Source organism: Colossoma macropomum, unplaced genomic scaffold (genome assembly GCF_904425465.1).
Source record: "Colossoma macropomum unplaced genomic scaffold, Colossoma_macropomum, whole genome shotgun sequence".
Lineage (NCBI taxonomy): Eukaryota > Metazoa > Chordata > Actinopteri > Characiformes > Serrasalmidae > Colossoma > Colossoma macropomum.
The window spans coordinates 2,989,404-3,014,245 of record NW_023494801.1 but is presented as its reverse complement, the minus strand read 5'-3'; the positions used below and the strand labels follow the sequence as shown (position 1 = coordinate 3,014,245).

The window sequence follows — 24,842 nt, the reverse complement described above, 5'->3', positions numbered from 1 at the left end:
TGTATATTTGTACCTCCAGGCAGAGAAGAAAAGGGGGGAAAAAAAATGAAAAAACGAGTGGATTGGCCGCAATGTATAGGAATGAGGCGAGCGAACCAATGGAGTGTGCCGCTGGCCCCTCCCATCTGCATATCTCAGCTCCGCTGCAGCTTCGCAAGAGGCAGGCTGATGAATAACATAGAGGGGACTTGTCTCTGGGATTATTAATTTCCCATCTCTCTCTCTCTCTCTCTCTCTCTCTCTCTGTCTCTCTCTGTTTCTCCCTCTCTCTCTCTCTCTCTCACTCCCCCTCCTTCCCTTTCCTTACTCTCTACCCTCTCTCACTCTCTCTCTCTCTCTCGCTCTCTCACTGTCTCTCTCTCTCTCTTTCTCACTCTCTCCCTCCTCTTTCCCTTCTCTCTTTCTCTCTCTTTTCTCCCCCTCTCTCTCATTCTCCCTGCTCCCCCACTCCCCTCCCCATCTCTCTCCCTCACTCTCTCTCTCTCCTCCTTCCCTCACTCTCTCGCTCTGTTGTGCGTACGCTCAGCTCTCTTTTCTGTTTCTTGCCTCTCTTTTTGAAATGATCCTTTTCCTCAAGTGTGAGAGTGCATGAGCGTGTGCTACATGGAGCCGCTCAGTCTGCGCTAACGCTAACGCTAACACCGCCTGGTAGCTATTCATCCTTCCGAGAGCTCGCATCACACTGGGGTGAGTTGGTATATATTAAAATCAATATTCGGGCCGGGGGCGGTGGAGTAAGTGGGGGGGGGTGGGGGGTGGGGGGGGCAGAACAGAAGGAGGAGAGGTGTGTGTGTGTGTCGGGGAGTGTTTTATAATGAAATAATGAAATGTTGGAGCTGACTGTGCCTGGAACTGAGACTGACCTATAAAGCAAAGGGAATTTCTGCCGAGGACCCGAGTCACAGTGCGTGCCGGCGCACCTCCGATTGTGGGAGAGCGCTTTGGTCTCAAAGTGTCACCCAGCTAACGGAGCAATAGAGTCGCTTTGTTGTTAAACATCAAGCCTGCTTTAATCCCCGCTGATGGAGATTGGTGCGTAAGACCTTGATTGTAGAGGGAAAATGGCAATCGTGGGGGAAATGGGAGATAATGATGGGTAATTGAAATAGCTGGGAATTATGGTTTGTTTTGTTGATTCCTCTTTTTTTCCCCTCCCTCTTTCTCTTTCTCTTTCTCTCTCTCTCTCTCTCTAAACTTGTTGCTCACTATGTTAAAATATTGATGACTCTCTCAGGCTGCAGAAACAATAATGACGGTAATGACATTTGCATTGGAAATTAGTTATGGGAGCAATAATAACTTATAATTGAATACTTAACAATTTATGTGACCTGCTTAGGTGGTAAATTATTTGTTGTGATAAGAATGGCGGAGAGTAATTGCTTCTGAATGCATTTTATTATTATTTTTTTTTAATAAAGTATGGGAATAATTGCTCACTTCCACTTCTGCTTCCACTTCCACCCTGTTACAGCCAACCACGTGGCTTTGTTTTGATAGGATCAACATGTAGTACGTCACTGGAGAGAGGCATGAAGAATTAACCTGTTGTTTAAACATATTGTTAAACATATATTCAACACCGGTTTAATATATGATTAACAATTTTCTAACAGTTGATGGTTTTATCAAATAAATATGGCATTTTTGTCATAAAAGAAATACCCTTATTTCACAAAATTCACTGCTGGAGACTCATAACTCTCCAGTGTTTGGAGCTGATGAAAGAATATGAGAATATAGCTCGCCTTTACAAAGTAAACACAAATCATTCTCCATACAAACCATCCATTTTTGTGTCATCGCCACGCAGCGAGCCTCCTCTCCAGTCGAAAACTATTTCCGAGCGGCAAAATAGCCCCATATCCAGTTTATATAATTTAGTGACTCATGATGTGGGTGCGCTGGGCATTATGCAAGTTTGTGGATTGTGCTTTGAATAATTGCCCGTCTACACAGCACCTACGAGGCGCACGCACACGAATGCCCCCCGGTATCAGTGCGTGGCCGTCCCCTGCAGAGAGTGTGTGGGGAAAGAATCATCTCAGAGCAGCCAGCCCTGCTGGAGAAGGCCGCTGCTCTTTTTTTCCTTTCTAAACCCCAGTGGGCGATTTTGGATGGGTGAATCCTGTGGGTTTGCCTGAATGGAGGAAGCAACGCTGGCACATCAGGGCAAATTATGCTAGCGTACTAGAGTGGGGATATTCGCAGGAATACTGCATATGCCCTGTGCCTGCAATCTACTTTAGCACTCATTAGATCTGGAATACATCATGCAGATTTCGCCCAGTCCTCTCATTTGAAATTCCGCTCTACTTGACAGAAGTTAGAGAGGAGAATGTATAATCAAAGTGATGCCGGTTTTTGGTTTGCCATATGATTTTCTGTTTGAAAATGGAGCCAGCATTCGCAGCAAGGTTTCCAAAGCCTCGTGGTTAGAATGTGTCGATAAAATATGAATTTTGCATTCATGACTCTGAAACCAGTTTATGCCTGTTTTTAACTCCTTTTTATTTCCACATGCTAAGGCTTAGTGCTCATTCCAATGAGCCATTCATTCTTATTCTTTCATTCTAAAAGAATGGACGCTTAGTTAAAAAGATCCATCAGAACTGCAGTGTATTCATCGTTTTTAAGAAAAATGTGTATATTTATATATACAGTACTGTGCAAAAGTCAGAGACCACCCTTCATTTATTTAATTCCCAGTCAAGATGGTCATTAAGTACAAGTGGAAGACCTGGTCGACCCCAAAACTGCCCCCATCAGATAAACAGCACTTAAAGCTTTCATCTCTGAGAGAGAGGAGAAAATCAAGCTGCTTCAGATCTGAAAACATCCACAGGTGTTTCTGTCCATCCTTCCACTGTGAGAAGACGACTCAGCGCTGTGGGTCTGAAAGGATGTGTAGCTGTCAAGAAGAACCTCACTGAGAAAAGGAGACGGACACATCAAACGAAGCTGAACAATGGACTGACCACCCCAGAGTCCAGACCTCAACACCACTGAATGTGTTTGATTACTTCAGAAAATGATCAACCAGCTTCTAAGACTGAACTTTGGAGGTGTGTCTGCAGATTCTTTGAGGAACTGAAAGTGAGTCTCCTGAAAAGAATGGAAGCTGGAATAAGGTAAAGAGTGACCACTGAACACTCAAACGCCTGATATTATATTTAGGTGTTGAGGCTTCTGTGTAATTTTCTGTTAAATATATGTTTTCTACTTTTTCTGATGCTCAAACATGAATAACTTAATGGCTGTTTTGACTGGAAATTGAGTAAATTAAATGTTTGCACAGAACTGTATATATATGTAAGTTATATACACTCCTGTGTTGGTCATGTTTCTCTCTGATTGCCCCACAGTTAATTAGACTGCACATATCCATGCGTGATGTTTTTGCAAAATGTGCAGTAAGCATGGCGTGTGTGGCTTTAGATGAACTCCACCATCCATTTTTTTTCTCGCTCTTATATTTTCCTCCGAGGCTGGCGGGGTAGCAGCGTGCTCTGTCATTTTCTGCGGGAGTTAAGTGCTGTGCCGCGTGCACTATTCATTCATTTATTCCGGGTTTATTCCAGGGTTATGTAATTGCTGTAGTCTTAGCTTATCTGGATGTTATTTGCTACTGCCGCTTTACGGTAGTTGCTAGCTGGTCATAAGCGGGTGGGGAGGTGGGGGTGCAGGGAAACCTCACTTCGGGGAGTCGGTGTCGCTCATTGGCTGCGGAACATGGCGTCTGAGTCGTACTGGTATTGAAATGATAATGCAGCAAATGCAGATGTGCTCGTCTCTTTGGTGGAGCCTCAGCCCCCTCGGGGAGGTGGAGGAGAATAGCAAGGCCAAAAGACTAAGGAGGGAAAAAACACGGCAGATAAAAACAAACGCACCCTTCCTATCTTTCACGCCGCCATAAAAGAAGCGAGTCCCCGGCATGCTGTTCATTAAAAGAAACAGACTAGGGTTATGAAGTGCACGCAGTTGAGAACGATGCTTACCGAGGGTGGCAAAGTGATTGTCTTAATACTTTAAACTCCAGCATTAGCGGGCGAAGGGCGAGTCTATTGCTTTGTAAACATTTCCACATGAGCAGTGCAGTGCCACAAACACAAACGATAAACCCCAGGTTGAACAAGAAGATAAAGCGACTGTTTCACCAGATTAAAAAGTGAGCCGAACGCCAGCTTGGCAGCGAGACCGTGTATTGCATGGATTATTTATAATGGGCGCAAAAAAATGCAAATCATGCAATTACAAGCCGTAAAGCCCGCGTATTAAAATAAGAGAGCAGAATTAATACCTTCCGCAGATGTGATGAAATGAAATAAATAAACTCAAATCCGGAAATTTGCATATGTTGCCAGAACGAGAAAGACATATTGTGGGAGAGACGCAGGTATTTTTGCATGATTTATCAATATTTTTTAATCTGCGATGTGGTGGCCTCCCAGTGGAGCCTACATCTGTACTTCCAGACTGTTTCCCAAAAAGCTGCAGGTGCGCGGTTATTTGCATTATATTATGTTCTACCTCTGAGCTGCACGGAACTGCAGTTTAATTGATTTCTCGCACATATGCAAACACGAATGCCGTCTAGAACGCGCTGTAGTTCTTGAATCATGCATGCAGATATCTTTAACCGCCTTGCCTACATAATTTTATTCAAATGCATGTTGCTAATAAACTGTAAGATGAATTACTATAGTTTATCTTGCATTACTGTTTCTATGCAGGCACTAACCAGTAGTTGGTACATACATAAAAATATGTTGTTTTATCCTGCGTTATGTATTGATTCCTCGTTTTTATGTTCAGCGTGCAATATTTGTGTGTGTGTGTGTGTGTTTTTTTGTCCTTGCTGCATTTGCTGTGCTTGAGTTTATTCTAAAGCACAGAAGTCTGCAGCTAATCCTCTGGTTTGTACATACTGTAGGCTTTGATAGGACAGAAAATGAAGATCTGGTGTGGGTGTGCGAGATTAGGCTTATCTTTAATTGCATTGTATATATGGATATCCGCAGTGACATTGACAAAACGGGCCGCTTATGCCTTCACAATGAGCCCCAAGAATTTGCAGGTTGAAACAGTGGGCGCTCGAGCAGTGGAGGAGCTGCCGTGGGTGTTTATGGTGGCTGGAAGGTGGGAGATACACTGTGATGAATAATACACTCAGATTGATCACCAGCGCAACACTGTAGACTCTCTCTGTCCTTAAGATACCTTTAGTAGTTCTGCTCTGGAGGCGTCTTATTAGCAGTTAGTGGTGGGGAAAATAGTCGAAATAAATGGTTCTCATGCGAACGATTCCCAGTTCCCTTATACGTAGGTTTGTGCATAATTTTTAACACATTCGTTTTCTTTTGTCAGTGTTTTCTCGGCTTGCCTGAGCTGAAATCTGAAATTTTTCTAATCAATCAAACTGAAAGGCTAAGAATCGAGTTAAATCATGTTAAATTTAGTCTTTTGCTGTATTAGTATATATTGCACTAGTGATTGTTAACAAAGAGGTAGAAAATCCATATCGCTGTTGTTGGACCAAACCTCATATCTCCAAAATGGTAACTTTACAGGAGAAAACCTACTTTACTTTTAATGTAAGTCAATGGAACCAAGACTTTTTCCAAATCATTTTTGCCGTTTCTTTTGGTCCATTCATCATGAAATTTATACATAATGTAAATTTTCAAACGATGTCAAAAACTGAAAAACTACAAAAATAGAGATACAAGGTTTTGTCCCGACAGCAGAGATATTTGTTTATGAATTAAAGAATAAAAACAACATGTAATTGACAAAATTCAAATGTCAGATATCCATCCAGTATGTATCCAATTTCAGCACTATAGACCTATCAAAACAAGATCCGTGGCATTTTTTCATATATCATCGTTCTACATTTTGCTGTAGGACATGAACAAGTTACTTGAAAAGAACAAACAGATCAAACAATAATGTAGCTCAATCGTTTTTTAGCTTTCAGTTTTAAGTTTGAACCCATTACAAGGTGAAACAAAGACGTAGCAAGTGCATTCAGGTACATTCAAATTCAGCTAAGCTAAAGCTATTTATGAAAATGGACACATACAGGAAAAATCAAATTGTAGGCCAAAAGAAATGAAAAGCAAGATGCACGGAACATAGTTCCATAATTGTATCCGAGCCCTCTGAATTGAAGTCGAATCGTAACGTGCCCAGAGATTCCCACCCCTAAGACCAATACAGATTAGCGAGCTGCGTAGTGCTAAGGTTGGTTCCGCCGCTAAGGTAATGGACTATCTGCTAGAACATCTAATCATCCATCTCAAAATGTCTGCCGGAGACAGTCGCACTGGGATTGCCTTGCAGATGGCATTGTCAGCGTAAGTTATGTTTTATGGGAGACTTTGATTTAGCATATTTTAAAGGCTAGTGCTGGAGCGACAGGGGAATTTTCTGTGAATTAATGTTGCATTACGTATTTGAAAGAGAGAAGACAGGTGCTTTATGAGTATGAAGAGTCTTTCAGTATGTGCTGTAGATGGACTGTTTAGGCCGAGTGTATGTTTTTGTCTGGGTATGTGTGCGTACAGGTACCTGGGCTCATAGCTGTCAGATGTTTCAGTCCAAGACGTTTGCTTGTTGTTTAAGCAGCTGTAACTCCAGCTCACTACATTAGAAAAAGGGCGGATGGTGAATTTTGAGATGAATTACTTTGCACTCGCAGCTCATTCAAACAAGTGGAGAAATTGTGTGAGAGTGCAGATTCTAAACTTTAAATCAGTACCTGAATCTGTGTTTGAAGAAGAGAAGATTTCTTATTAGGATTTAAATTTGATGACAAGTGAAGTTTCGTTTTTGCGGAATGAAAAAACATCTTTTATACATTTGCCATTTTTTGTCATTTCTTGACATCGAAGCAAACAAACAAACCGATCTCTACCGATCCTTTATTTTTTCTTAAAAGCTGCACTACGTAATATTTTTTGTTAAAATTGAAGGAAGTCTCATTGTTGAGTCAGGAGAATAAAAACAGGCTGTAATATGTTGTGTGTGCGCTGCTGCCCTGTGTTGCCCGAAATAATCATTTAGAAGTCAGAGATTTGGTCGGATTTTGTGACCACATCATGCGTCTATCTGTATTAACGTCACACAGACAGGCTCGAAAAGAAGGTCTCGCTTGATGTTTAGGTCTCAAACGCAAAATCAGCATTATACTGATGAAGATATGATGACACCAGTAGATATATTACTCACATCCTCAGAATGTTCTTCACCAAGCTGAATACTCTTTCAACGCCCTCGCAAACATCACATCCATCCATTCGAGCAAGGGGTCCGAAGCACAACCCACGTTACAAAATTTTCTTCCACACATTGGGTGCAATTCCACGTTTCCACCAGAGAGGTCTCCAAATCTCTGAATCTTACATAGCGCAGCTTTAAAAACTAATAAGCTTTTAAAATGATCTAATCTAATTTTCTAATATAATCTAATTTTTATTTTGGAGCGCTTCCCTTAAGATAAGCATCTAAAGCATACTAGCGCAACGCTGCACCTTCTCTACCAAGAAGAAATACATAGCTAACAATATGACATAACACAATCTCCCTCCTTTATCCAATCCAGCATTTTTGGCTGACATCGCTTTAATACCAATACCTGGTATCGGATCAGTGTCATTTCTAGTGGCGTGTGTACTTAAGTATTTCTAAATAATATAGCAAAACAACAGTAAAAACTCTAAGGATTCAACCAGGTCGTTCTCATTGCTTTGCTCTGCTTGAGATCTGCAGGCTTTTTCTCCCTGAATACTCCTTCACAGAATCCTTTTCTACAACCGCCTCCATTTTACTGCATTTGAAACCAGCCTGCAGGCCTGTCCCCCATGCCCCTCTGCCCCCAGACTCAGCCCTGGTACTGCACGACCACACCATCACTAATTGGCCCTGATCCGCCCTGCTCTGCTCTAAGTGGGCTGTCTGGAGCTTTTCTCTATTAGGCTCTTTTTTTCCCCTCTTTCTCCACTGCCTCTTTAGACCATTACCTAAATGAACCTGTGCCATCAGAGAAGTGGACGAGCTCCACGCTAACACACAGCTATTGATTTGTGGCTTATTCGAAGTGATGATATCTCCATCTTTAATCCACCGGGGGAAAAAAAGGAAAAAAAAAACAGCTCAAGAGTAGCATTTTAAATTTATCATGCGCTCGGATGATTTACAAATTAATTATACATTTGGTGATAATACAGTTCGCTTGCACAAGGTTCACTTAAGGGCTAAACTCTTTTAGCAGAAGGAAATAGGCACATGCATGAATATTCATGAATAGCTGCAAGCGTGGTGTTTTTTTTTTTTTTAATTCTGTGATGGAGAAACGTGCTTGACCGAAGCCAAGCAGTTTAAAGCATGAAGTGTGAGAGTTGCCAAGGCTTAAATGAATTGAACTGTCCCAGCTTTTGCAGGCTGTGGGCGGAGCTGTGGACGTTCCTACAGATTCGCACCGCCTGAGTTTTATATCTGCAGCATATAAAGCAATTATCTTCATGGAGGTGATCATATAAACAAGAAAATATGGCACATTCAGAGATGAGCCGGCTGTTTTTAACAATAATTACTGCATTGCAGCAAAAGCTTGTCCTTTTTGCCATCCATCCGTCATCTAAACCGCTTATCCTTCTGGGTCATGGTGGGGTGCTGGAGCCTATCCCAGCTGTCATTGGGCGGAAGGCAGGATACACCCTGGACAGGTTGCCAGTCCATCACAGGGCAGACAGACAGACATACACATTCACTCCTAGGGGCAATTTAGCACGTCCAACTGGCCTGACTGCATGTTTTTGGACCGTGGGAGGAAACCGGAGTACCCGGAGGAAACCCACACAGACACGGGGAGAACATACAAACTCCACACAGAAATGACCCTGGTCACCCGGCCGGGAATCGAACCCAGACCCTTCTTGCTGTGCCGCCTTTCCTTTTGGTTCTACTTAAAAACATTAGCGTCTTGAGTTGCTTCAATGAGTACATGTTAGCATTAAAGTTAACTGAGGTTAACTCTTCTGTACTTCTAACAATAAACATGCCAAATGGAGTCTGAACGGATTGTTTGGAGCAACCACTCGATGGATGGTTCTTTAAAGAAATATTTTGAGAGTGTGAAGGACCTTTTTGAAGTTTAAAGATCCTCCACATAACGTAAAACGTCTACACCATTTAAAAGATTTCCAGAACCATATATACAAGCCAAGAACCATTTGTGTTCACATTTGGTAGGTTTGGCTGGATTAAAATGAGCCCTGGGTCTTTTGCTCCATTTGTAGAATAAGTCAGAGCATAGCCTTGTAAACCAGGAAAGCCGCCAGGGGGTTTCGGTCCCACTTCAAACGAACTCTGGTGCGTTTTGCGTGAAGTATAAACACAATATGGACCAAAGAAACGGACCAAATGTAGAATGAGCCATAATTTCCTTGTTGGTTTCTGCGCCAACTGAGTTTCTTAAGCTGTTTTGGCATGAGGATGAATTTACCATCTCTTTATGAGCTCAGAATTGTAGAACAGAACAAGGCTGGCGCACTTTTGAGCATTTCAAAACACAAACACTCGATGTACAATACGCACGGATCACTGCACACATCAATTACATTATATTAATGCAAGTTTTTGACCTTTTATAAAAGACATACATAAAACAAGACATATAAAACCCACAAGCCAGAGTCCAGTGTGGTTCAGAGAGTTTGGTGGCTATTGTCCCAGATATTGTCACAGAATCTGGCTAGTCAGGTGTGATTTTTGTCCCCATTTGACTTTTGTTTACATGTGAGAACGTATCATTTTCTGCTCTGCTCCTGACTGAGGGGGCGGAACTACATATATAAACACAAGCTAAGAGTAGATGCTTGACATTTACCTTTTACCTGAGTCATTACTTAACCAAAGTAGCAATACTTTTATTCGAGTATGGGTTTATGCTACTCTGCCTCTGTCCGGCAGCGCCTCTAAGTGCCGGTGGACGACCAGCAGCAGACTTTCAGAACACAAGTGCGAGCCCATTCAGAGCTTTGCAATGACTTAGGTTTGCCGAGCATATTATTGTGTATTTGACAGTTCTTGACAGTTCAATTTTAGCCCCAGCGTTCAGCTGACATTATTCTATCAGTGGCCTGTATAATCTGAGGCTGTAATATGCGGGCCGCGGCGGATGCTTATTTCCAGGACCTCTGCGGCAGGGGCTGGCCACCTCCATCACTCATCTCGCCATTACCTAATCTAATGCATCTCGCTGGGCGGCTGCCGGAGCTTCATTTACTGTAAGTGCTGGGAGCTCTCCTCTGGCGAGATTGTTATATGCGCTAGTAGCAAACCTGTGCCGTCGGGGGTGGGGGGGGGAGGCAGATTGGGATCGGTCAACGGGGAGCATGGAAACACGAGGATGTAGAGAGAGAGGGAGGCGTGGGAGAGAAAAAGGTAGGGGGAGTTCTGTGAGACAGGAAGATGGAGGTGGAGGGAAAGAGATAGCGAAGGGAAACAGACATTGTGAGATAAAAAGAGCTAACGGGATTCACTGGCAAAAAAAAGAAAAAGAGAGAAAGTGGGATTCCGTAACAGGGAATTCTGTGTTGGTGGCCAAAGAGAGAGGGGCGAGTGTGAACAGGAGGGAGGCGCCGATTCCACAGTGTCTCTTTGGAATATACCGATTCTGCGATACTGATTCCGAGATGCTGAGCACCGTTACGATATTTGTAGGCTATCGAAATTCGGTACTTTTATGGTACTGACTGGATTACTTCAATACCATGATTAAAAAAAGGTCTGTTATTTAATACAGCAATTACAGCACCGAATCTCAGTACCAAAGAAGTCGGTCTCATCAGTGACAGTGAGCCAATAAGCTGCTTGTTCGAAGTCAATACTGCTGACTGCTTTGGTACTGAAATACTGAAATATTAAATATTTTTTTTTGATAATTATGGCATTGAAGTAATCCAGTCAGTACCATAAAAGTAATCAGTCTTATCTGTGTGAGCCAGTAAGCTTGCTTGTTCTGTCATCTATACTGCTGATTGGCTGATAAGCAGTGGTGGAAAAAGTTTTGAGAAATTTTGGTGCTGGTGCCGTGGCTTATCGGTGGAACTATTAATCGCACAAAGACTATTTAGCATAGTTTCATTGTACAGTTTTCTAATTGTAGTTGGGTGTTTTAATAAAAATACACAGTCCAAAATAACACAATTACTTTAGCATTTTCCGCCACTGCTGATACGCATGTTATTAACATCTGCAGCCTGTTGAACGAATACAAGTAGACTACCAAAACAACACTATCTATGAACACTCGTGCTTCACCGTCTACAATGTCTGAGGCAGCTGGGTACAAACCATGTGACCGGAACTTTTGGAATATGTAAAAATAGTTTGTATCATAAAATTTTATTTTTGTGAAACTTTATTTTTACTATGTATATAGGGCTTGGTTTGTATTTATGAAGAAAGTATCAAGTCAGGGTGATACTGGTTTATAAATGATTCCTGATCCTAGATATCAGTGCAGCTCTTTTTCTTCTTCAGTTTTAAATCGGCGTACGGGTCATTCTTCTATGTGTAACACAACACGAGGCTTTAACTACACATCACTTCATAACGATGAACAAGAAAAAGGAATATGTAAGAAATAAATGAAGTTTATGACAAAGTGGTTGGGATGCACAGATGTGGGAATTCTGGGCTGATTCCATTAGCTGATATTTTTCTTGTATGTGCTGTTGATATATAAATATTCACAAAATATACAAATTTAGACTTGGATTAGCATAATAGGGATATACAACACTGGTACAAATGTGGTAAAATGAACAAAATGCACACTGTTGAATCATCAACAGTCATTTGCTGATTACATATCAATCATATCTTAATGTCTGTCCTATGCTGATATCTGCCGATACCAACATGATTCCGATATCATTCTGCATCAATACGCTACTCTACTGGATAATTAGTACTACAAGTACTACTACTGGATAATTTTCTAGCATTTTTATAAGAAGCTTAACTTGTATTGAATGTGCATCATTTAATAAGGTCAGTATCGATGCTGATGCCAGCGTATCGGATCGGTGCACCACTAGTGAACAGCGGATGTGTGAATGCAAAAATTCTCCTCCAGTCTCTCCCAGCACTGTGCCCTCCCACCGCCTGCCTCTAAACATGCTAATAAAGAGGGTTTGGGCATGATGAAATATCAAGGATGATGTGGGGTTCGCCGAAAACAAATGGCCACGTGTCTGGCGGGGTGAGGAGTGGAGTAACCCGGAGATATTTCACTGAAACTAGCCTTTCCAGGCCAAACCGCGAGCGAGCCGTCTGCCTCCCCCCGCTGACAGCTGGGGAGAGTTTCATCTACGAGCTGATTTACTATAGGCCAGATGAGGCACACACACTAAGCCGGCTTTTAAATCATTTTTAAAACTGTCAAGTGAAATGCTTTCCAGTAAAACTGGCGAGCTAACATATTAGCGTTGCCTTGGAAACGCGGGGAAAGAAATTGTTTGATGTATCCTCGGCGGGTTTAAATGAGGCTAGGTTGGTGTGCGTGTGTGCGTGTGTGCATGTGAGCGCGTGGAAGTTTGCTCGCTGGCTTGTTTTGCATTCCGTTCCAGCTAATTGTCTTGGATGGCTTGTAATTAATCAATGTGTTTTTGTCAGGTCGCCGCGCTCGCTTCGTGGATCTGTCAATAAGTCAAGCCGGCCCCGTCATACGTATCAGCGGCTCGCGAGACTCACCGCCACAATTAAAGCAGCAATTAGAGACGAGCCCCGCAGTCCCACAGTGCTGCACAGACACATGTGCGGAGCGTGGTGCTCTCGTGGGTGGGTGTGTGTGTATGTATGCAGATCCACTGCCACTAAAAGCGAAGAGGTTGCTGCTGAGATCCCTAATGCTAATGTGTTTTGTCAGCAGCGTGTATGTGTGGTGGGGGCGCTGACGGAGTGGCAGTGTTTACGGGGACGTTCTCGGTGACAGTTCGTGATTTCTCGTCCCCCCCGTCTGTCTATTACACAGCGCAGAGGTCGGCCCCGTCAGCCCCGTCTGTCACCTCCGCTACTCTTCACGGGAAAAAAAACGGAAAACGCGGTCCTCGCTGGCTCACGGTGACCTGTGCTTTCGCAGTTGGGTCTATCCAAGCTTCAGCAGAGCCGCGAGCAGATCCCCAAAGCTCCTAAAGCCACGGATTTCCTCGCCTGCCGCCGCACAACAAACCCAACAGATCTACCTCAGCCGCTCCGATGCACCTCTGCTCGCCTGGTGATGCCTAGCGCTCGCCGATGTTGATAATTATATGCAATATTTTCCAAACGTATCATGATATTTCAGTTAATAAAAGTCTGAGTGCTGATACTCTAAGCTAAAACAATGTCTTACAAATCTGACATATGATTGGGAACCTTACACCTTAAATGTTAGCCAACAAAAGCTCATTATTTATTTAGTTTTACTATTTATTTTATGTATTAAAATAATCTGGTGCACCCAGCAAGTAGCAAACAGTAGGTTGCACTTAACTATGGCTGTTTTTCCACTCCTTTGGCTCCAGAAAACCTCTGACTGTTCTTTCCATCGGCCGTCTGTCCAGTACCAACAGTTTCAGTCTTACGGTTTTTTGATATCTGCTCAAGATTGCTACCTAATTGTTCTCGACAGTGTTCCCCTCTGTTTGGTAACAGTTGCAGCTGAATCTAACAGCAGTTTAGCAAATCCTTTGCTCGTCCAGGCTCACCAAGCACTACTGCATCGCCAGTAAGAGCACCAGAATGGTATGTCTTAATTGCTATTTTTAGAATTATTACTTAGCGAAGAGTTTGCTGAGGTGACATAAGCTAGTCAGGAAGCTAACATTAATGTATTAGCATGCATGTGATAAGCTAAGCAACCTAGTAAGCAAGGCAGATAATTAGACGCTTTAGACTTGAATTAAATGACCAAGGACACTCGCATTGTTAATCACGGTTATTATGGCAGGTACAGCCATAAAGTCTCTAAAGGAGGTTCCTATTTGGTTCACTTCTTAATTGGGAACCTTACGCCTTAAATGTTAACCAGACAAAAAGCACATTATTTATTTTGTTTCGTTTATTTTGTGTATCAAAATAGTCTGGACCACCCAGCAAGTAGCAGACAGTAGATTGCAGTTAACTATGGGCATTGTCCACTGCACAGTGTTTTCCTTTCGCACCAGAAAACCTCTAACTGTTCTTGTCCATTGGCCGTCTGTCCAGCACTGAAGGTTTCAGTTTTTTGGTTTTTGATATCTGCTCAAGATTGCTACCTAATTGGTCTTGACAGTGTTCTCCTCTGTTTGGTAACGGTTGCAGCTGAATCTAACAGCAGTTTAGCAAATCCTTTGCTCGTTCAGGCTCACCAAGCACTACTGCATCGCCAGTAAGAGCACCAGAATTGCTATTTTTAGAATTATTACTTGGCAGAGAGTTTGCTGAGGTGACATAAGCTAGTCAGGAAGCTAACATTAATGTATTAATGTGATGATAAGCTAAGCAACCTAGTAAGCAAGGCAGCTAATTAGACGCTTTGGACTTGAATAAAGTGACCAAAGGACACTCACATTGTTAATCACAGTTATTATGGCAGGTACAGCCATAAAGTCTCTAAAGGAGGTTCCTATTTGGTTCACTTCTTGTTTCTGAATATGCAGCGAAAATTCACCGTTTCTTCGGTATCTATCTTCTCCACCAACACCAGTATACCAGTATAGATTATAAAAATCACCTATAACAGTATATAACATAAATGAACCCCTAGAAATGTTACAGAATTATTAAAACATAATTGCATACTTTCATTATTAGTTTTATAGTCAATTACACTTCCATTAACAAGTTTTTGCGGTCCAACAATCAATCAATACCAGTATACCAGTATGGATTATGTGTCACCTAGCACTTTAGAGACCCATGAAGACTACATTTCCCAGCAGCCCGTGCTGAAAGAAGGAGAAGGGTTTGATCCCATGCTCGGTTCAGCTAGGAGTAAAGGTCCTGAGGATAGAGAAGCGAGTGAGGCAGCCACGTAATAATAAACAAAAGAGGAGAAGAGAAGCAAAACAACATCATTCCTTATCGAAGGAGTCCCCCGCCCCCAGGAGCCCCGAGGAGAAAGGAGCTGAGAACGTTTCTGACAGTTTGTGGCTCTTCACAGGAAGCATCTGACGTGTGGCGGGGAAGCTGATAGGTGTAAACCTTCAGTAACCCTGCTTTAAACCCTGGGGCATCCACAAGTCACACGTTTAATGTATAGCTCAGCTTGATCTTCTCCTTTAACCCACACTGTGCCCCCCGCGGACGGTACGGCGCTGCTGTTACTCAGCAACACTGATATAGTCTCTTAAAAGGCCTCTAGCTGATGCATATGCATGCAGATGACATGCATGTGAACAAATGCGGTCAGGACTGTATTCCTCCCGAAGCTGTGTTAGTGAGACGTTTACAGTAGACGACGCCAGCAGTAACATGAAACGTTCTGTCGTGCTGAAAATAATTCCATGTAGCAGGTTTGTGAAGCAATTTGGGTCATTTGGAAGCGTAACAGATGGGCCGTATTCAGAGATGTTGCATCCTCGGCTAAAATTAATAGCACAACTTCTGCTACAGCTGACACTAATGTTTTTATGCTGGCTTTTGGAGTAATTTTTTTTTTTTGCTACAAGTCAAAATTAATAGCTTCAGTTACTACACAGTGTAAACATTTATAATGGTAATTTTAAAACATCTGGCAATAATGGGATGTATCTTGTTAGACGGCGAGGCTTGTCTTAAAAGTGAGCGTAATTATGACAGATGCCAGTCCTCCATATTCACTCGCGGAGAAACATGTGTGACGCCGGAGCTCCATTCTGCCGTTTAATAAGCCCGAGGACTGATTGATTTAAGTAAACAAAAAAAAAGGACGATATTCTTGTTGATGTTGGTAAACTGAGGCTGTAAAATTGGCTTAGGAAAAGTGAGAAATGTCCTTTATTTAATCCGCGACTGTCTTCAAGTTTGAATCGCTTCAAATCTGAAACATCTCTGCTTTGTGTTCGGAGTTAAATCCGAAACACAAACCCGGTTTCGAGCCGCGTCCCGAGCTGCGCGCCTGCCGCTGATAGACATGTCGCCCTGACTAGTTTTAACGCTCCCCCAGCTCAGCGGCGAGGTTCGTAATTGTTGTGATTAAAATAATTGATTGGAGATGGGTCTGGATGGCAGGGGCCTCCCGGAAGGCCGGGTTTGCGGGACTGGCGCGCACATCTGTGTGTCCTGGCCTGCTCCAGCGGCTCGCTGTGTGTGTCCATCTGTGGCTGATTAGTTCTGCTCTTAGTGTACCTGCGCGCCTGGTCCAGAAATCATTACGGCTGGTCATACCTCTCCCAGCTCCGCGTCATAACATCTGCCACGACACAGCCATCAGAGACCCCCAACATCTGCCTCCACACCTCAGCCTTTGTTCCTGGCTGCCAGTCTGCCTGTCTGTCTCTCTCTCTCTCATTCTCTTTGTCTCTCTTTCTTTTTGTCTCTCTTTTTCAGTTTGTCTCTCTCACTCTGTTCTCACTCTTTCCCCCTTTTTCTCTTTCTCTGTCTCTCTCTGTCTTTCTATTTCTCTTTCTGTCTCTCCTCTTCTCTTCTCGCTCTCCTTCTCTCTTTTTCTGTCTCTTTCTGTTTCTGTCTGACTCTTGCTCGTTATGTCTCCCTCTCTTTCTTTCCCTTTCTTTTTTGTCTTTTTTTCTGCCACTCTCTCTCTCTTGCTCTGTCTCTCTCTGTTTCTCTCTGCCTCTTCTCTTTGTCTTTCTTTCTTTCTTTCTTTCTTTTTTCTTTTTGTTTTTCTTTCTGTCGCTCTCTCTCTCATTTTCTTTCTCTCGCTCTCTATCTCTCCCACACCCTCTGTTCTCACTCTCTTTCTCTCTGCATCTCTTTCTCTCTTTCTTTGTCTCTCTCTGTCTCTCTTTTTGTCTGCCTCTCTCTTTGTCTTTCTTTCAGTCTCTCTTTTTCTGTCTGCTTCTTTCTTTTTCCCACTCTTTCTTCCCACACTTTCAATTTCAACTTGTCTCTCTCTGTCTTTCTATTTCTCGTTCTCTCCTTTTTCTCTTTCTGTTTCTTTATTTCTCTCTCTCTTTCTTTTTTGTCTTTCATTCTGCCTATCTTTCTCTCTCTCTCTTTCTCTCTCTTCATCTCTCTCTCTCATTGTCTATCTCTTTTTTGTCTCTTCTCTTTTTCAGTTTGTCTTTCTCTCACTCTCTTTCTGTTTCTATTTATCTTTTTCTTTCTGCCTTTCTGCATCTCTCTCTCTCTCTTCCTCTCTCTCTCTCTCTCCGTCCTTGCTCATCCACAGTAAAATGCAGCCTGAGCTATTTACAGCTATTCACAGGAAGTGGAAAGTATTTAAGACGTAGTTCAGCTTCAGAGTAGAAGACGTTTCTGCTTCCGTCTGACCGATATGGCAAAAATACAACCTCATCAAACATTTTCACGTATTTATTTTGATGTTCAGTTATCTGAGGTTTGCGAAAAAGTCAAAATAGTCAAAAAATGAGAAATGAGAAAGTATTTGCATGAAGTTAATTTACAAAGATACTATTTATGAAGGAAAAATAAATAAACGTATAAAGTAACATCCAGCCGTCCAGGCAGCTTCTCGTTAGGTGCAGTTTATACAGTTACTGTACACTGTTGTGTGGTATATATGACAGTGTTGTTGTTTACAGCCTCTCCATAATCAGTCTAAATCTGTTTTTTTATCCATGCAGTTGTTCAGTGTACTGACCAAACCCATCACATACTCAGAAAAGCGTATTGTGATGGAATTTATCACCACAATGATAGCATCATCATGTTGCCCGCTCTGCTTAAATAATGCAGGAATCTGTGTTGGGAGGGTGCAGCGTATATTAAAGCTGCGAGCCCTGCAGTTCATAAGATACAGTGCAGACAGCCAGAGCCAGACTAAATGACATGATTTCAAGGTTAAACATGATGCGTGATTAATGTTCTTTCAGCGTGTTCTTTTCAGCCAGAGAGAGAGAGAGTGAGTGAGAGAGAGAACGAGGGAGCGCGGCGTTGGGGGGGGTTGGGAACGAGCGTTCTGCAGCCAGTGTGTTTGTGTCGATGCATGACAGCCCGGTGGAGAGCCACCTCGCCACTTTGTTTCAGCTGTGTAAATAATGCCTGTAATTAACATCACCTGTACCTGACAAGTGTTGGAGGGCGGCGGCGGCGGCGGAGATGCGCCGGCCTGATGAGCGCTTTGTGTTCAGGCTGCCGCCGCGTTCGCAGCTGTGACAGCAGCCATATTGCACGCTGTATGTGAGAGAGCGCCGAGCCGCAAGCCATCACGTTGAGTTCTGTGCCAGCTCGAGCTAAATATCCCAGTGAACTGACTTAGGGCTGACGCGATTACGTGACTAAAATGAGTAATCGAAATGTGAACCTTCTTGATGAATCAGCAGCGATTAGGACTGCTCACTTTTAGAAAGCCTGGACACCCATTTATGTTCATTTTTCGCCATTCAGAATACATATTTATGCATACATTCGGTATATACAGAACGTGATCTAACAAACCTGAATATTCTTATATTTTTGTAAGATTCGCGTCACTAACTACCATTTGGACGAGCAAATGAAAAGGAACATACCTCACATTTCAGTTGCATTTTATTGCTTCTTTAATGGATCAATGAACAAATCAGTAACGAGCTACTGTTACAAAATATGCTCTTGGAAATAACGCAACACATCCAATAACAAAGCAAGCCTTGTGCATAATTTTAACAGTGATAGAAAACACAGTAGCACTCAGAAAACTCCAATTCTACACGACGATACGTTTTACTATGGCCAACATGGACGCTGATGAGGTGTTTGGTTTGACAGGGTTGAAAAAATGTTTATTTGCAAGGACAAAAAATTTGTCACCTTGCATATTTAAGGGGGTAGTAACTTCAGGCTTCGGCAGATGGCATTGCACGAGGATGATTGGGCTATAAATACCTGCAGGGTGTGTGACGGGATTCATAGATTGAGAAAAGGTGGTACAGTGCAGTGAATGTCTCGTTTGATGTGGGGAAAATGGGTCGCAAAGCAGATGTTAATGTTAGGCAATAAAGGCTGATTGCATTTTGGCGCCAAAGTCCACAGTGTGAAGGAAGCAGCTGAATTTGCAGGTGCATCAAAGCGTACAGTCATACAGGTCGACCAGCAGTGGCAGAAACCCCAGTCTGCAGGACGTTCTCGTCAGAGTTGTGGCCGAAAGACGAAACTGATGAAGAAGGACAGCTGACACCCCACGTTTTACAGCTTGTGAATAAAAATCGATTGGCTTCCAGGCAAGAATTGCTTCTAGAAGTCAGCACAGGTCCTTCACAACCAGCTGTTATTCGTGTTCGTGGAGGTATTACAGTACATTTCAGTCACAGGTGACTAATTTTTTTGTCCGGTAAGCTTATTTACTCTGATGTTCTAAAATGTTTTGCTGGAAAAATGCACTACCACAATAGTTTTAAACCATGTTCATTGCTGCTTGATGCTGCTTTTAAATGTTGGCATTGAAAAAAATAATAATTTTCATGACCACCGACGGCGTGCAGCCAAAAAAAATCAGCATTCGATTTATTCCACTGCTGCAGTTGATGGCAAAAGTTGGGTAATTTGACGGAACTTTCCCCTGACCGCTACAGTACGCTGCCATTGCTGCTGGCAGTGGTGGAACTTTCCGTAGCTGCTCCATTGAAAAGCAATGAAATAACCAGTTTGCTCGACCATCGACCATCATAATGTAAACACAGCATAAGACTAAAATCTTTGTAAGGTCATGGTTTGTTTTAGCTCCATTTTTATTGTTTGGTGTTTCATAAACTCTGATTACTTGATTCGTTGTCAGAATAATTGGTACCCAATTATTAATATAAATGATACTGGGAGCCCTACACTGATTATGCATTGGGTTTTACACTGGACCCTTTACATACATGCACAGGATCGTATGCCTAGTCAAGCACCCACGTTTCCATGCATGCACACTGTAGTAGCATGCATTTGCAAGAAGGGTGCATACAGAAAAAAACCCCTGACATCCTGACAGTAGAGAGCTGGCCTTTGTACGTCTGATTGCTTGAGCTAATCAGAGGAAAGTCTTTTAATAGGTCTGTGTGTGTCTCTTTATATGTGTGTTGGCTCAAAGAGGTGAGCGTGTCTTTCATTCTGTGCCGTTGTCTCCTCCTGCTCTCGCTCCAGTGCGAGGGGCTGGGGCGATGATGACTCAGGCCTGAACCGTTAGCGTGCATTAGCGTTTCCGCCGTCTTTGGCGTGCTCCAATCCACACAGACAAAGAAAAACACCCCTGTGCACATAAACAAGCCATCAATCCGGGGTCTCATCTGCAATCGCTGCAATGAAGGAACCGAAAGGAGACAAGCAGGCATTCCTTTGAACAAAGCCGGCTGCCTGTGATCTCCTAATGGAATTATTCACACGCAGCTAAAAAAGAAATCGCCACAGTGCTAAGTTGTAATTAAGGTGTCAGAGGCTTGCTTAGATAACCTCAGCGCAGGCCTGTAGCGCCGGCGATGCTTTTTTGTTGTACTTTGTGCCGGGTTCCTGCGTTCTCGGCCCTCGCGTCCAAAGAGGCTTTCTGTTACGTAAGCCGCAGCTCTTTGAGCGTTGCGTGCGCTAGCCTTGAGCGGGATAAATTCGCTGAGCACTCCCTCCATTCTGCCCCATCTCTTTCACGCTCTCATGCCCCAAATGTGACAAAGGAGTCTACAGCTCCCCTAATGAGAGGCTTCAGAGGGAGGAGCGAGGGAAGAATACAAGAAAGAGAGAGATAGAAGGAGCGAGGAGTTGAAAAGGTAGCTCAGGGAGGGGTGCGCGCCCCGCGTCGAGCTTAGCCCGAGGACGTTAGCGAGCGCGTTTTTTGTATCTCTTGAAACTGTCTGCCTCGCTACAGCGTGATAAAATCTATTAAGCGAGCCTGACAGGTTCCAGGCTGGCTCCATATGGCCAGCCTGCCTGCCTGTTACTGCCCACTTCACCCACCTGAAAGCCACAGCGAATAATTACAGATGTGTGTGTGTGTGTGTGCATGCATTTGTGAGTTCGCGTTAGAGTCACGCCCGTCCCCGGCACGAGCCGAGCAGGCTTCCGGGTGGCGACCCTGCCTGGCTGATTAGTAAATTAACCCAAAACATGGCTCGCTAATGACCTTGCTTTATTAGCGGCAGCGGCAATGTTTAGCCAGCATGCTGAGCCGGGCTTCTCCTGCTGCAGCGTGCCAAAGAGCCCTGCAGGGGCTGGAGGCCCACAGAGAGCAGAATGGAACTGGGGGGGCGGAGGAGGGGGCGATGGAGGGATGAGAGGAAAAAGAGAGCGAGGGAGCGCGCAGGGTGGACACAGCCGGCTGAGTTCCTCCAAGTTCGGCCACACTAGAACATGAGATTTGCAGCCTGGAATAGAAAGCAGATTTGTTCCAGCGCAGCGGCCGGGGGAAAGGCTACGGGCCTGTGCTCAAGAAATGTATATGCGCTCCTCATGTGGAGCAGAGACCAGCCTGGACCACGCTGGTCAAGATTGATGTGTATCAGAGGAGAGCTGGCGGGAAAAGAACAGCTGCAGAGAGGACATTCCCTCTCTCTCTCACTCTCCCTCTCCCTCTCTCTCTCTCTCTTGCTCTCCTCTCCCACATGCATATTCACTTTCCTCTGGGCATGATGTCATCGGCATAACCCTCCTGTATGCATACCAGCTGCTTCTTTTTCTCAGTGTTAGCTGTTCGTCAAGTAGTGCTGGCAGTTGTACCTCACTAAGGGTTTTACCATATTGGATGCCGTGAAAAGATCAAAAAGAGTGAATCATAAACAGCCACACCCCACATCAAACAACACCCACACATCAAACAAGTGTTTCATTTGTGGCAAACTTAGTTTAATCGTATTATGGTGGTAGGCAAATGCCGGGTTAGGCTCTTATTGGTGTGGCTTGCACTAACACTACATGCTCAAAATAATAACAGTAACTTTTATTATTTATATATAACGTTTATTATTATTATTATTATTATTATCACTCAGTTTATTCTTATAAACTCAACAAAAAGCAGAACATGCAGTTTATAGTTACAATCTGGGTGCACATTTTTAATGGGGAATACACTTCCGTTTTCACTGTAAATATTGTGTAGTTTATGTATTTATTTACATAATTATATTTGTATATCATGATATTATATGCCCTGTGATGGACAGGCAACCTGTCCAGAGTGTTTCCTGCCTTCTGTCTAATGACTGTTGGGATCCCAGAAGGATAAGCGGCTTAGATAATGTGTGTGCGTGTATGATATTATATATTGTATCATTTTTGTTCAGATAGTGGAAAATATGGTGATACAGTTGTGAACACCCTCAGTAAATTTACACATTTTGTTGATTTTCTAAGTGAAAATAAGTTGGCAAAAATAAATAAATAAAATTTAAAACCTTAAAATATAAAATGTGCCGTCATTTTTACACAGGCTGCAATTTATGCTTTTTTTCCCAATATGTTAAATTCAGCAAATAGCACAGTAATCATGCATTGCTGGGTGCAGAAGTGTGTTCTCTGTAGAGAATATGTAACTTATCGTGGCTTAGAACGTCAACAAAATATATCATTTGACCTGGAGTGTTCAGACTTAAACATATGGAAGGGCGTCGTGTGTGAGCTGTAGCTGTCACACTGCCACGTCACTCATGTCACACAGATATAGGTTTGAAAAAAGCACCGGCTTGTGGGATGGAGCGGTATCGGAGCGATTTTGGAGTGAGAAAGAACACAGACGCTTTTTCCTGAAAAGGCTTTCTGCGCTCTGGGAGAAATCACTCCACACTACTCATAAGCTCCGGTCAGTACCCACTGGTAGCAGCCAACCATTGCTTATGAACAGCAGCTGAAAATTAGCCATGTTTATAAATCTGGCACATTTACATTCTGAAATAATAATGTTGATTAGTGTCCCTATTATATATATGAAGTCAAGTGTACAGTGTAAAGTTGGCCCCTCAGACTGTCCCGCCCTTAGAGATGCTGCGTTCAGCACATTCGTCAGTGCATATGTCTGGTGGAATCAGATGAGACGGAAAAGGAAAAAAAAGGCATCAGCAGAAATCCAACGTAAAGATAAAGGCGACCGGACATACAGTATCTGCGCCTCATCTGAGCGCGCTCGCATGGAAGGGCTGATGGGAAGGCAGGGGAGGGGGGGAGGGGGCTGCGATGACCAGTCGGCTGGTTTTTCTCTGCGTCGGCCTGTCCAGCGGACTGCGTCTGAGATAATGAGGCGGAGGAGCCCGTGTGGCCCAGGCTTGGAGACATCATTACTGCCTCTCCATACAGCGCAAGCTGTGCATAGTCTTGAGAACTCCCAGCAGACAAGCCAGAGGAGTTCAGCCAGCCACGTTTGAAACAGGAACTCGGTTATGATTGCATGGCTTTTGTGCTCAAAATACACCCACCGCCGAGTCTCGTGAAAGCCTGCTCTTGAGATGCTATTTTTTGCGTCTTTGTAACATCGTTACACCAAAGAAAAGGCCCAGGCTCGGTCAGACCATACCTCAAATTGGTATTCTCTGGTTCCAAAACGGTCGCCGTGGCGTGGAGTTGTGTGCGGTTGGGCAGATGAGCAGTTTGCAGCTTTCCCCCAGCTTGGAACAAAAGCGCTCACTTGGCCAAGAGCCAGCAGGGAAATTGTATATTTGAACTCTAAAAAGGGTAAACATAATATTTACAGTACAGTGTTTGCAGGGTTTTTTGTCATCTCCCCAGTCATGCTCAATCTCGCCAGATGCATTTTAAGATTATATAACCAGGCCGTGTAGCCTTATGGCGTACGTAAATGACAGTCCGAAGGAAACAGCCAACTTCTCAAGCACGGACAGTTGGAAGAGTATTTCTTCTGGGCCTGGAAAGTATTGAAATGTCAGTGCCGCCGGCAGGGCTTGCTGAATGACGGGCAGGTGCTTAATTGTGTGTGAGTATCCACCAGAGGCCCGAGCTGCTGCGGCTTTGCGGAGGGGGGAAGCATGGCCGGAATAGCAGATGAGTGTTTTTGTTTGGGGAGAAGTGCCTCGGGGGCGGGCCTCGCGTTCGGCGGCCATGCTGCTTTCCTTTGTGATCCTATGGAGATTTCTTCTGTTATTGGTATCGACTTGACAGGATTTGCGTCTGTCGCGGTGCGCCACTTAATCCAGATCAGTCCTTAATTCTAATTAAACTGCTCGGGGACGCACTTTGCTGCCTTGGCAAGTCACGTCCGGGGCCGCGTCTGCCTCCAGCCACGCTGTCTCAAACCGTTTGACCTGGAAATCAAACGGAGGCCAATGCTGGCTGATAAAATATGAACTGGGAGTGGAAGGGTGCTTGTGTTTAGTTCTGAGGGCGAGCCAGAGCATCTAAAGGCCATCTTCCTCATAAATAGAGATGGGAGTTTTTAACCATTTTTGCTGTTCGTATGTCTGCATTTTAAACAAACAACAGTCAGATATCACAATAAAGAGATATTTAATATTGTTGTGAATGAAATGGAAGGTTATAACATGGATTTAGTGGTTTTATTTTATGTTTTAGATATATATACGATTAATCACATGACCAGCTGATCTACAGAATGAAAACTTACACCGTACAAATGATCAATTTATCTTCAGTTTTTTTCCAAACTGTCTTATTTGAATACCTAATTCAGTAAACAGATGCTAAGATGATACAAACATCTGCAAATTTGATCCCTATTCCTTAAATCACATCTATCCACATGCTGTCACGTGTTCAGTCAGAAACTG

The 24,842-nt window shown here is 43.5% G+C and overlaps 1 protein-coding gene across 1 annotated transcript in view; it reads left to right on the top strand.

Moving 5' to 3' along the window:
* The first annotated feature begins 533 nt into the window (after nucleotides 1-533).
* rbfox1 (RNA binding fox-1 homolog 1) overlaps nucleotides 534-24,842 on the top strand; it is a 133,013-nt gene continuing 108,704 nt past the window's right edge. The window contains exon 1 of the mRNA XM_036589391.1: nucleotides 534-687. The gene's annotated coding sequence lies outside the window, so the exon portion shown is untranslated. The remainder of the gene's footprint in view (nucleotides 688-24,842) is intronic.